At 41.2% G+C, this 13,364-nt stretch overlaps 1 long non-coding RNA gene across 1 annotated transcript in view; it reads left to right on the top strand.

Moving 5' to 3' along the window:
* The window catches only part of LOC109491781, a 111,286-nt gene that overhangs the window by 53,740 nt on the left and 44,182 nt on the right, over positions 1–13,364 (top strand). Inside the window, exons 7-8 of the long non-coding RNA XR_006585907.1 lie at positions 7,294–7,434; positions 8,071–8,228. This is a non-coding gene — a long non-coding RNA (uncharacterized LOC109491781). The remainder of the gene's footprint in view (positions 1–7,293; positions 7,435–8,070; positions 8,229–13,364) is intronic.

Below are 13,364 nucleotides of genomic sequence, written 5' to 3'. Positions count from 1 at the left end.
GAAGAACAAATATTGTTAAAATGTTGATACTACCCAAAGCAATCTACATATTCGATGCAATCCCTATTAAAATAATATCAGCATTCTTCACAGAGCTAGAAAAAAACAATCCTAAAATTTGTATGGAACAAGAAAAGACCACAAATAGCCAAAGCAATCCTGAAAAAGAAAACCAAGCCTGCAAGCTCACAGTTCTGGACCTCACAATGTATTACAAAGCTGTAATCATCATGACAGTATGGTATTGGTACAAAAACAGACACTTACATCAATAGAACAAAGAACCCATAAATGGACCCACAGACGTATGGCCAGCTAATCTTTGACAAGGCAAGAAAGAATATCCAATGGAAAAAAAGACAGTCTCTTCAGCAAATGGTGTTGGGAAAACTAGACAGCAACATACAGAATGAACCTGGACGACTTTCTTACACCACACACAAAAATACACTCAAAATGGATAAAAGACCTAAACGTAAGACAGGAACCCATCAAAATCCTAGAGGAGAAAGCAGGCAAAAACCTGTTTGACCTCAGCCACAGCAACTGCTTAGTCAACCTGTCTCTGGAGGCAAAGGAAACAAAAATAAAAATGAACTATAGAGACCTCCTCAAGATAAAAATCTTCTGCACAGCAAAGGAAACAGTCAGCAAAACTAAAAGGCTACCAATGGAATGGGAGAAGATATTTGCAAGTGACATATCAGGTAAAGGGATGGTATCTAAAATCTATAAAGAACTAATCAAACACAACACCCCAAAAAACAAATAATCCAGTGAAGAAATGGGCAAAAGATATGAATAGACACTTTTTCAAAGAGGACATCCAGATGGCTAAGAGACATATGAAAAAATGCTCAACATTACTCATTCTCAGGGAAATACAAATCAAAACCACAATGAGATACCACCTCACACCTGTCAGAATGGCTAACATTAACAACTCAGAAAACAACAGATGTTGGCGAGAATGCAGAGAAAGAGGAACCCTTTTGCACTGCTAGTGGGAGTGCAAACTGGTGCAGCCACTCTGGAAAATAGTATGGAAGTTCCTCAAAAATCAAAAAATAGAACTATCCTATGACCCAGCAACTGGACTACTAGGTATTTATCCAAAGGATACAGGAGTGCTGTTTTGAAGGGGCACATGCACCCCAATGTATATAGGAGCACTGTCAACAATAGCCAAAGTATGGTAAGGGCCCACATATCCATTGACTGAAAAATGGATAAAGATATGGTGTATGTATATATATATGTGTGTGTGTGTGTGTGTGTGTGTGTATATATATATATATATATATATATATATATACCTACACACACAATGGATTATTACTTGGCAATCAAAAAGAATGAAATCTTGCCATTTGCAACAACATGGGTGGAACTAGATTCTAAGCAGAATTAGTCACTCAGAGAAAAACAAATATATGACTTCACTCGTATGTGGAATTTAAGATACAAAACAGATGAACATAAAGGAAGAGAAGCAAAAATAATATAAAAACAGGGAGGGGGACCAAAAAAAACCCAATGCCCTTGCAACTACCAGTTGTTGCACTACTAGTTGTTAACTACTAGTTGTTCAAAGTGACCACCTTGCTATCACTTGAGAGGAAAGAGAAGGTTTGCGACTTCCCAAAAGCTCTATCGCCAGAGAACTGTCACTACTTGACTTGTCTGGCAGCTTGCTAAAACACTCCATTCTCAGAGCTTGTCTTTATTTACCTAACTCAGACTTTTCTCTCTGTAAACAGCTGTTCCCTTGCCATTCATCACCCACCCCATCCCCCCAAATCAGCATCATTTGTTTAACAATGCAGTTACCAGAAGAGATGATACAAGTTGGGGCTATCCAGACCTGAGCAAAAATCTTAAAAGGAAAAACTGGGGAATGAGATGTTTATAGGGGCCTCTGAAAAGCTCAAACATATTCCTGGGAATCTAGAAGGCCATACACATGTTTAGGACTATGAACCTACTCAGGAAAGATCTGAGAAGATCCTAATCTCTCACATTTACCTGACCTTGAGGCTTTGTGAAACAGGAAGTAAAGGCAAAGGCAGAGTTGTAAATTTCCTGTCTAATCATTGAATATGTGCCCCAACATACATGAAGAGCTACTGGAAATCACTTGCCCAGTCATTTGCTGACCTCTAAGGAAAATGAGCAGAGTATTCTGTGGCTGCATATGACAAAAAACACAGACTTTGAAAATTAATTCAGGAAAAATTCCATGACATTAGATATGGCAATGATTTCTTGGCTATGACCTCAAAGGTACAGGCAACAAGAGAAAGAGTAGAGAAATTGTACCTCATGAAAAGTAAAAACTTTTGTGCATCAAAGGACACTATCATTAGAAGCATTATCAAAAAGACAACCCACAGAATGTGAGAAAATATTTGCAAACTGCATATATGATAAAGGATAACTATCCAGAATACATAGAGAACTCCTACAACTCAACACCACCACCAACAAGACAACCCTATTCAAAAATGGTAAAAGGACTTGAATAGACATTTCTCCAAAGAAGATACTCAGATGGCCCATAAGCACGTGGAAATATGCTCAACAGCAACAATCATTAAGAGAATGCAAATCACCCATTAGGATGGCTATATCAAAAAAATCAGAAAATAATGAGTATTGTTGAGGATGTGGAGAAACTGGAAGCTAGTGCATTATTGATGGGAATGTAAAATGGTATAGCAGCTATGGAAAACAATATGGTAATTCCTCAAAAAATTAAGCATAGAATTGCCATATTATCCAGCAATTTCACTCCTACATGTATATCCAAAAGAATTGAATGCAGGGACTCAAAGAGATATTTTGTACACCAATGTTCATAACAGCATTATTCATAATAGCCAAAAGGTGGAATTAATCCAATCGTCTATCAATGAATAAATGGCAAGCAAAATTCACACAATGGAATATTATTCAGCCTTAAAAAGGAAGGAAATTCTGATACATGCCACAACATGGATGATCCTTAAAGACATGATGCTAAATGAAATAATCCAAATAAATGAATAAATATTGTATGATTTCACTTATATGAGGAACCTAGAATAGCTAAATACACGGAGTCGGAAAGTGGAACAGTGGTTACAGGGGCTGGAGGGAGGGGACAATAGGAAGTTATTGTTAAATGGGTACAGAATTTCAGTATGGGATCATGAACAAGTTCTAGGAAATGAATAGTGACAATGGTTGCATAATAATGTGAATGGACTTAATGCCACTGAACTGTACATTTAAAATGGCAATTTTTAAGTTATGTGTATTTTACCACAATAAAAAATTGGCAAAATAAAACAATATTGTCTAGGGAAGGTAGTCCCTATCTTACTTGGTTGATAGAACTATGAATAATAGCAAAGAAATTATTACCAATAAAAGAGAAAAAATACCGATACATTCTACAACGTGGATGCACTTTGAAAACATACGAAGTTGAAGAAGCAAGAAAACAAAAAACCCTATTTTGCATGATTCCATTTATATGAAATGTCCAGAATAGGCAAGCGCATAGTTAGAGAAAATAGGTTAGCGGTACCTGGTGACAGGGCAATGGGAAGTGAGGAGTGATTGCTAACAGTATAGGGTTTCTTGGTGGGGCATTGAAATATTCTAAAATTAGGTCTTGGTGATGGTCGTACAACTGTGTGAACATACAAAAGGCCACTGAATTTTGTGCTTTCAAAGTATGAATGTTACGATATGTGAAGTGTATCTCAATAAAGCTATTATTTAAAAAGGAGGGGGGTAAAGTGTTCTAATTATTTCTCCCAGAGGGCTCCTTGGCTCTGACCCAAATTTGCCCACTCGGTCCCTGGAGTCTTCTGGGACAGGCTTTGTCAACTTAATAAGAAAGTTTTCCCTTTACCCGTTATCATTTATAACTGAGTAATTTATAATTTTTTTTTAGGTTTATCTATTTATTTTGAGAGAAGGCGTGCAGGACAGGCAGAAAGAGAGAGAGAATCCCAAGCAGGCTTTGCACTGTCAGCACGGAGCCCGACGCTGGGCTCGAATTCACAGATTTGTGAGATCATGACTGGAGCCGAAACAGGAGTCGGACACTTAACTGACTGAGCCACACAGGCTCCCCGTCACTGAATAATTTAGAGGCAGGATTCAAGTAGCTCTTCCCAAGGTGACCTATCTCTATTAATGCAGAGAAGTAGCTAACAACTTCCAAAGAGCAATTTTTCTCACTAAAACATGAACAACAAAACATGAGCTCTCCCTTACTGAGTATTCCTGATGTACGTGTTTATAGTGGCGAATGGAGCCTAATGAGACTAAGCCCAAAAAACTGCGATCCTCTGATATTTGTCCTTAAACTCAGTTCTTGGATCCTCAGGACCCACTTGGTTCTATCTCTGATGTCGCTGGGTCTCTGGGAATTTACATCGTCTTCAAACACTTGAACCTGAAATGGAAAGGCCTTTTAAAGATAGTTTGTAGTTTCCGTACTTTTTCCAAAAACACTGGTTATCTGGTTCGGATGTGCAGTTTTCTATAGTCTGATATGAAATCCTATCTGCTCTCCCCTCGTGAACACCATAGGGGGATTTCTGCTAAATCTAAACTATAATATGTGGAGTGTGGGCACTTAAATAATGCTTCAGATGTTTATTAAGTGACTGCTCTATGCCACGCACCGTGGTTGGTGCTGGGAATACAGCGATTTACCCAATTCCATCTTGTTCCTGCCTTCATCGAGCTTGCAGTCTTCCTGCAGGTTCCAGTGGATGGTTTTGGGTTTTGAGGAGAGAGACTCATGTCATCGTTTCTCTCTCCAGTTCCAGTTTCCAGCACAAGATGTTGGTGTTGCCTCAATTCACAACTTGGCCCCCCCTAGCAATTCCCCATGTTCTTGCCTTTTTTTTTCTTTTTTGACCCTTCTCGTGACACAAAAATTAAAGTCAACCAATACCTAAGTACCTTAAGAGTCCTGCTGGATGACAGGTTCATTTAATAAGCTAGGAACTTTAATATATTTTGTTTTTCATTCTTCTTACATAAAATGATTTGGCATAAAAAGAGATCAGTAATATAAAGCCCAAGGCAAGAATATTGGAGTTGCTATTTAGAGACCCAGAGGATATTTTCGTGTCCTCCTAATCATACCATTGTTGAAAGACAAAGCAGTGACAGTTATAACCACTCATGTTTTTTTCTCTACAGTACATAGTGCTTTCATGTGCATGATATCACCCTGTGAGCTAGGTAGTTATTCTTCCCATCAGAAATTCGGCTCCACGAGAAAAAGAATGTTTATGTTTTGCTCAACATTGTAGAACAGAAGCACATGTCAGTACTCAATGAATATTTGCCAGATGCAGGAATGAATGAATGAATGAATGAGCATACCATGTATAGGAAAAAGAACTGAGATTCAGACAGAGTGACAAGCTCAAAGTTAAATGGCTAATGAGGTTTGAACCCAACAAAAACTTTGCGAAAGGACACAAAACTACAGTTTTCCAGAGAATATAATCAAAGGTATATGAAAAGCTGTTGTGTCTTATTAGTCATCAAAAACTACATATTAAAAACAGAGAGACTTGTTTTATGGCCAATGTCTGCTTTAGTAAATGTTCCACGTGTGCTTGAAAAGAATTTGGATTTTTTAGTTGTTGAATATAATGTCCTATAAATAGCAATTAGGACAAGTTGGTTGATACTGTAGTACAAATCTTCCATATAATTGCTAGTTTTTTCATCTACTTCTATCATGTGCTAAGAAAAGGGTAGTGAAATATCCAACTATAATTGTGAATTTGTCTATTTTCTCCAGTTCCATCTATTTTTATTGTATATGTTTTGGAGCTTTGTTATTATGTGCACACACGTTTAGTATTTTTATGTCTTCTTGATGAATTGACCCTTTTATCATTATGAAATGTCCCTCTTTATCTCTAGTTATATTCCTTATTTAAAATCTATTTTTTGATATTATTACAGTGACATCAATTTGCATGGTGTTTTTTCCTTTTTTTTTTTTTTTTTTTTTAGTTTTCATCTGTCTTTATGTTTAAAGTGCATATCTTATAAATGCCATACAGTGGAGTCTTCCTTTTTTTTTTAATGCTGATAATCTCTGCCTTTTCATCAGAGTGTTTAAGCCGTTAATATTTAAATGGGTTGAATAGTGTCCCCACAAAATTCATGTCCACCTAGAACCTCCAAATGTGGAAATGGTGGCTTTGTAGATGGTAGTTCAGGTGAGATCTTTCCAAATCAGAACAGACCCCAAATCTAATGACTGGTGTCCTTATAAGAAAAGGAGAGGACATGCACAGAGACACAGAGAGAAGACCATGTGAAGAGATTGGAGCAAGGCAGCTACGAGTCAAGGAACACTAAGAATTAAGAATTAGCAGCACTCTCCAGAAGCTGGGAAAGAGGCATGGGACAGATTCTCCCTCAGAGTCCCCAGAAGGAACCAGCATTGCTCAATGCCTTGATTTTGTACTTCTGGCCCCCTGAACTGTATGAGAATAAGTTCCTGTGGTTTTAGGCCACCTAATTTGTGGTCATTTGTTATGATAGTGCTAGACACTAACACAACATTTACTGTAATTATTGGTACAGTTGAGTTTATGTCTGCAATCTAGCTTTTTGTTTCTTTATTTCCCAGCTGTTTATTTCTTTTTCCTCCTCTCCTTTCTTTTTTTTTTAAGCTTATTTATTTTGAAAGAGAGAGAGAAAGAGAGAGCACACACACATGCACAGATGAGGGGCAAAGAGAGAGGGAAACAGAGAATCCCAAACAGGCTCCCTGCCGTCTGCACAGAGTCTAACACGGGGCTCTATCTCAGAAACCAAACCGTGAGATCATGACCTGGGCCAAAATCAAGAGTCGGACACTTAACTGACTGAGCCACCCAGGTGCCCCATTTTCCTGTCTTCTTAATTTTTAATTAACATAATGCTTTTCATATTCTATTTTATTTCCTCTGTTGATTTTTTACCTGTGTTTCTTTGTTGTATATATTTGAGTGGTTGATGTAGGGGATTATAATATGGCTTCTTATCAGTCTACCTAGAATTACTATTGTACCATTTCACATACAGTGACTAAATGTTACAATAGTGTAATTTCAGTAACTCCCCTTATCTGTTGTGCACCCAGTTTCTGCAGTTTCCTCTCCCCCAAGCCTCCCATTTGTTCCCTTCTTCCCCATTACCAGATGATCTAATGGTAAGGCCAGATTTTTGTGTCATCTTGCAGACTTGGGCATATCTGTCAATGTTGGATTTTTCCAGGAAGTGCCTGAGAATCTACATAAGAGTTAATCTGTTTCAAGAAAAGTGTGAGCCTGAAGCATCACCAGCGCTCAGATCAACAGAGGCAGGCAGGACTGGATGAAAACGGTCAAACCAGGATCACCAGGAACAGAAAAGAAGGTATGAATGGGCTAGCCGGGAGACTTGTATAAGCTGAGGCTGGGATCCAGCGAGGCCTGAGGTCACAGGGCCTCGTGGGCCTCCCTCCTAAGGAGCTTGGATTTTATCCTGATTGGATTTTTAAACCCACTAATGGAAATTAAGCAGGTGGCGGTGTGGGGAGGCGGGGGGTGGTGTGTGTGACATGATATGATCACTGGCTGAGCTGTGAGGAGCGTGTCTTGTAGGAAAGGAAAGATGGGAGGCAGAGAGGCCAGGCTATTGCCGTTATCCATCAACTGCGGATGGGAAAGACCGATTGGTGTGAACTTCCCTGAAAGGCTGTTTTAAGGCTCCGTTTCCCCCAATCAGCGCATGCAGTTAGTAAGGGAGCCGTCTCAGATTGTGAGATGAAAGAGGAAATGGCCTGTTTGCACCACAGCGGCAGAGCCAGCTGTCAGATGTAATAAAATGCCTTTACCTGAAGAGCAGAAGGGAAGTGGTCTGATGGAAGCAGAGACTAGCTACTTAGAAGGGCGGATTCCCTCCTCCCTGTGACCCCTCCAATTGCCTTGGGCACGACTAACATGGAAGAGGCCAAATGCTATGGTTGCCTATTGGTTGCCTTGGCAGTAGCTCATTCCCGCTTTTCTAAAGTTAAGGAAATCCTCTCCCGAGTTGGAAAAGCAGTCCGTGAAGTCTTTGGCTACGGTGCCAACTGTTAGCAAGGCACTGGAACAGCTTTTCAAGGGCGTTTGAAGGAAAAACCTGCCTCTTTGAAGATTTGCTGACCTCTTCTGTGAATGCCAAAACAGGTAATGCCAGGCACTTCCCTTTCAGGAACTCGTTTCAGGGGCCACACTCTCAGGGGTAGAAGCTGGGGGCAGTGAGAGAAGTGAGGAGTGAATCAGGCTGTCTGTCCAGCCCAAAGATTGGGGCAGGTGGTAATCGGGCAGAAATCATCCTGCGGTTCCCCACTTCCAGGCCCTGTTCCCACAGTATATGGGCGAGCAGACCTGATCTGTCCACCGGACCTGCCTCCCCACCCACCCCACACCATATCCTGGAGCAGACACGCATGGAGAGGATGTGCCGTGGGCAAGGGAGGAGCCTGTGCCCTGCTGCTTGCAGACTTAGGAGGGCCCTTCATTGAGGTTTGGCCACACTAGGCCCCCTACTTCATCTCCCTTTCCCTTGTTGCCAAAAACAAACATTAATTTGACTAGGATTTTCTTTCTCAGGAATATTTTTCTCTCTACATGCAGCTTGAGTCCAACCACCATCTGCCAGGCACTGGAGCTCACATCTGACCACACCTGAGAAATGTGAAACTAAGGATGCTTTTAGCCTTCCTTGAGACTAGTCAGTTCAGAATGGATGGGGGTAGGGCCCGAGCATCAGCATTTTTGTAATTTCCCAGGGGGTCTTATGTGCAGCCAACCTTGCACACCACTTCCCAAGGAGCCGGTGTCTCGGTTGAGATGAGTGAGGGCAAGAGCCGGCAGAAATACTGGACCGGGGACAATCTCTGGATTACAGACCTGGACAAGGACAGGCAGTGGGTCCAAAATTAGTAGCAAAATCAACCGGAGCCTGATTTTTACCCACAGGAAACATAAAAGGCTTTCCTGTGCTACTGATTTCTTTTGGACAAAGTGTTTGTAGAAATCCAGGTCTGAGGATTCCTTGGATTCCACACTTGGAAGCCCTCAAGGGGAGCGGAGCTGGGCCTGTGTCCTCATGGACCAGCACCCTCTGGGAGGTGTGCACAGGGAGCAGGGAAGGGGAGAAGGGCATTCCCTGTCCCTCCCACACGTTCTCCAAACTCCACCAGCTTGGAGAGCAGGGGCCCCCAGGTATCACAGTGGTTTCACATCAAAGCTGGATTTTAGAGGTGAAATGACCTCAGTGGTCGTGTGGCTCAGTCATTCTCAAACCTGGCTACACATTAAATAATGGAAGAAAAAAAAAAAACAGAAAAGAGGTGCCTGGGTGGCTCAGTAGGTTAAGCATCCGACTCTTGATTTCAGCTCAGGTCATGATCTCACAGTTTGGGGGATCGAGCCCCACATCAGGTTCTGAGCTGGCAGTGTGGACCCTGCTTGGAATTCTCAATCTCTCTCTCTCTCTCTCTCTCTCTCTCTCTGCCCCTCCCTCCCAAGCACGCTTGCTTGCTTACTCTCTCCCTCTTTCCCCATCAAAATAAATTAAAAAAAAAAAAGAGACCAGAAAAGAGAAGAAAAAAAATTTCTAATTCAGACTCTAGCCCAGCTGAAACAAAAACTCTAGTCACCCAAGCAACTATGCTTTTAAAAAGTACCTCAGGTGGGGTGCCTGGGTGGCTCAGTCGGTTGAGCGACCAACTTTGGCTTAGGTCATGATCTCGTGCATGGTCTATGAGTTTGAGCCCCGCATTGGGCTCTGTGCTGACAGCTCAGAGCCTGGAGCCTGCTTCAGATTCTGTGTCTCCCTCTCTCTCTGCCCTCCCCCGCTCATGTTTTGTCCTTCTCTCTCTCTCTCTCTCTCTCTCTCTCTCTCTCTCTCTCTTTCTCTCTCTGTCAAAAATAAATAAACATTAAAAAAAAATTAGAAAGTACCTCAGGTGATTCTAGCGTTCAGTAAGAGTTGAGAACCACTTCTAATTCTACCCTCTCATGGTGTAGATGAGAAAAACCACAGCCCAGCAGATTAGACAATATAAAAGGGATTAGATCCATATATGAGCCATTCTGGAAGAAACCAAAGCAAATCTTCATCATATACTATATATGAGAATAAACTCCAGAAATTTCAGTGTTAAAACTCAATCCTTAAAAATAGAAACACAGAAAAAAATATATGTAAATATTCATCTGTTTAAAAAAAATTTTATAAAGAAATACTTGATTACTTTAATCAGGAAAAGAAAATGTGATTCAAGCAACACTGAAATGTCCTTTTTAATCTAGTATATAAATAGGATTTAAACATTTTTAAAATATTTATTTATTTTTGAAAGAGAGACAGAGAGCATGGCGGGGGTGGGGGGGGGGGAGGGGGATAGAGGGAAGAGAGAGAGGGAGACAAAATCTGAAGCAGGTTCCAGGCAGTGAGCTGTCAGCACAGAGGCTCGAACCCTCGAACCTTGAGAGCATGACCTGACTCGAAGTCAGACACTTAACCAACTGAGCCACCCAGGCGCCCCTAGATGGGATTTTTAAAAGATGAATGCCAGATGGTGTGAGTGAGACCAGTACTCATGCACTCTATTTCTCCTCTTTGTGAATTGTTGGTTCGTGTCCTCTCATACACTGCTGCGGGGGGAATAGTCATTGTTAAGCCTTTTGAGATGCGATTTGAAAATAACTGAAAAACTTTAAAAATATTCTAATGAGAGAATGTTCTATCAGTCAGGGTTCTCCAGAGAAACACAATTGATAGAATGTGCATGTATATATATACACAAAGAGACTTATTTTAAGGATTGACTCACACAATTATGGAGGCTGGCCAGTCCAAAGTCTACAGGGTGGTCCAGCAGGCTGGAGACCCAAAGAGGAGCCAATGCTTCAGTTCAAGCCCAGAGCTCACCAGTGTGGAGACCCAGGAAAGAGCCAGGGGTTGCAGTTCAAGTCAGAATTCCCTCACTTGGGGAAGTCAGTCTTTTTTTATTTTTTTCTTTTCCTATTCAGGCCTTCAACTGATTAGATGTGACCCACCCACATTATAAAGGACAAGTGGGCTTTACTCAGAGTCCACCAATTTAGATGTAAACCTTATGCCAGAACACCCTTAACAGAATCATCCAGAAAAATATTTGACCAAATATCTGGGTGCTGTGGCCCAGCGAAGCTGACACATAAAATTAACCATCACAAATACATCTTAGAATTAGACCAACCAGCATTTGAATCCCAGTGTTGCCACTTAATGAGTATGTGATTCTCTAAGCCTTCCTTTATCTGTAAAATAAAAATAATAATACAAATCTTGCAGGGTTAGAAGAATTAAGTTATCTAATGAATATAAATTGCTTGGCACATAGTACATACTTAATACGTGGAAGCCATTTTTATTATTTTCGGTCCTAGCTTTCTCTTTTGGTATTCTATACTAAAAAGAAATTGCCAGAAATATGAAAGAGTTCTATCATTAAAGGTAATCATTGCTGTAGTATTCATAATACTGAGAAATAGTAAATAACCTAAATGTCCAGCCATAGAGGAATGGCTAAAGAAACTACAGGAGGAGAAAATAGTAAATAACCATTAAAACTGATGAGTGCAAAGTATTCTCAACACGATATAAGAATACTCCTGTTATATAAAGTAATAAAAGTGGGACATAAAAGTCAGATACATCATATGTGCTCAACTATGTAAAAAAGGGCAATCCATATTCTTGAAAGAAAATACTCCAGAATATTGTTTTATGATTTCTTCTTTCTTTCCGTGTTTTCCAGTTCAACAATGTGCCTTCATGCTTTAACAATTAGGCAAAATTAAAGTAACTTTGTTAAAAAACGTGCGGTTTCGGATGGCCCTCAGTGTTGACCTCTCTTTGGTGTGGTGGCAGACTGGTGACCAGGAACACCCTCTCCCCGGCCTGGACCTTCTCACTCCAGCTGGACCTGAGCTGCCCTCAGGCAGACGAGGCAGGCGTAGCTTGGGCTGGCCGCCAGCAGTGTTTTGGACGGTTTATAGCCAGGCTGCCCCATGGGAATGCTCCAAATATTTTTTATCAGTTGGCTCCCTGAAAGCATGAGGCCACATTTCCTAGCCTACAGCCTATATAATGGTAGCTCTATTTTCTTGATCTCTTGAGCAAAAGTGAAAGGGTGCCATGGGCATTAGGGCCAAAGCCAGTTTCCTAACCTTGCAGGTATTGTAGGCAGACCGCAGTTTGACACTTGCAGTCCCTGGCAGAACTCTTGGACGTGAGTTCATGACCCGTGTGCTCCACCCGCAGTGCTGAGGGTCTAATTAGTATGACGAAGAGAGGCATCCGGCTAAAATTACCAACCCCTCCAAATGGCAGAGAACCCAGCACCCAAGAACTTAGATAACTGCTGTCATTGCCTTATCTCATGAGTTACATGTGATCACGAAAACAAATTACTCACCCCAGAAATTGTGCACAAAGGAAGAGAAAATGAGGAAAGGAGAAAAGGGGAAGGTTGTCTTCTCTCTGCAATTAAGTATGGATAACTAAGCATAAACTAGGGTCAGAATTTTGTCAGCGTGACAAAAGTTGAATTTCTGCTTGGGATGGAAGATCAAGAAGTGATTTGTGCAGCTTATTAGTAATTTAATCATGGTCTCTGCGATTATCATCGTGAATGAGCAATGCCCTTTCCTACAGGCTCAGACCTCAAGCCAAACACAGCAGTGGGCACCATGGCAGAACTGGGCCTCCACGTTAGGGGTCTCCACGTAAGATGGCATCGGGGTGAGTTTCAGCAGTAGGCTGGTTGGACATCCCAACACGAGGGGGAGGCATGGCAGCGAACGCCTCTGGTTCCAGATGCAGCCGGAAAGCAAACATGTCCTTGGCATCTCCCGTCTTCCCTACAGTGTCCTCCTTCTCTTTCACTTACCTCTTCTCTCTCTTCTCCCTCCCTCTCTAACCCAGTCTTCCTCCCACAGTCACAGTGCGCTGTTTCCTGCGAAGGGTGTGGCTGGATAAGAAGTTAACTACGAAAAGCATACTGTGTGCACAGCCCCCACCCACCGAAGAGGTTTTCACTAGTAACTAGAGGACTCTTTTAAAAAAAACAAAAACGAAAGCATTTTTTTCCATTATGAAAAATGGCACTTGTTTACATTTCAGTAGAAGTCTTTTCATTCATAATTTTCTGCCTAATTTTCATTTGGACTCTTGAGTGTAATTGAGATGACAATGTATGATTATGAAGCCTACTCTGTTTTGGTTTATCAAGTATTTCCCCCAAATTGTTATAGACTCACGGGAAG

Source organism: Felis catus, chromosome D1, assembly GCF_018350175.1.
Source record: "Felis catus isolate Fca126 chromosome D1, F.catus_Fca126_mat1.0, whole genome shotgun sequence".
Taxonomy (NCBI): Eukaryota; Metazoa; Chordata; class Mammalia; order Carnivora; family Felidae; genus Felis; species Felis catus.
Note: the sequence above shows the minus strand (reverse complement) of the source record. Positions and strands in the feature narration are given on the sequence as shown.